Genomic DNA, 642 nt, shown 5'->3' on the forward strand with positions numbered 1-642 from the left:
GGGGGCGGGGCCCCCCCCCCCCCCTTTTGTTTCTTTTCTTGCCCCCCCCCGAAAAGGGCTTTTTTTGTGCCCCCCCCAAAGAATAAAAATAAAAAAACAAAAAAAAAGAAGCTGGAAAGAAAAAAACCGACGAAAGACCTTTGTGTTTACAGAAAAGAATTAAAGAAAAAAAAAAAAAAGAAACCCAAAAAAAAAAAGAAAAAAATTGAGACCCCCCCTTTTTTTTTCCCTGCGTTTTTCTTTTTTTAAGGGAAAAAAAAGAGGAAAAAGCCCCCCTTGTTCTCCTTTTTTTTTTTGAATGGTTTATGCTAGGTAGCTCTAACTAGGCTAGATGAATCCAGGAGCGTGTCTGGACCAAAGACTAGCTGCTGTGAAGGCACAGATGAGACAACAGTTGATAACATTTCTAGAAAAGCAGGGACTTTTTATTCTTTTTTCGTGGCAGCAAATCTTCAACAACACAGATTATCTACACCACTTTATGCTGAGCCTAAAAGGGAGTCTTTGTATCAATTGTATTAGACCTGGGTTTCCCTTCCGGTTCAGGTTATAAGAAGCCGAACCTCCAGACTTTAGCAGCAGTTATTCTTTTTTACACTGAGGCGGCTGTTTAATTGTCCACCTGGGGAACATGGTTTCATT

Source organism: Morone saxatilis, unplaced genomic scaffold (genome assembly GCF_004916995.1).
Source record: "Morone saxatilis isolate NCDOM2014 unplaced genomic scaffold, NCSU_SB_2.0 Contig7, whole genome shotgun sequence".
Classification (NCBI taxonomy): domain Eukaryota; kingdom Metazoa; phylum Chordata; class Actinopteri; family Moronidae; genus Morone; species Morone saxatilis.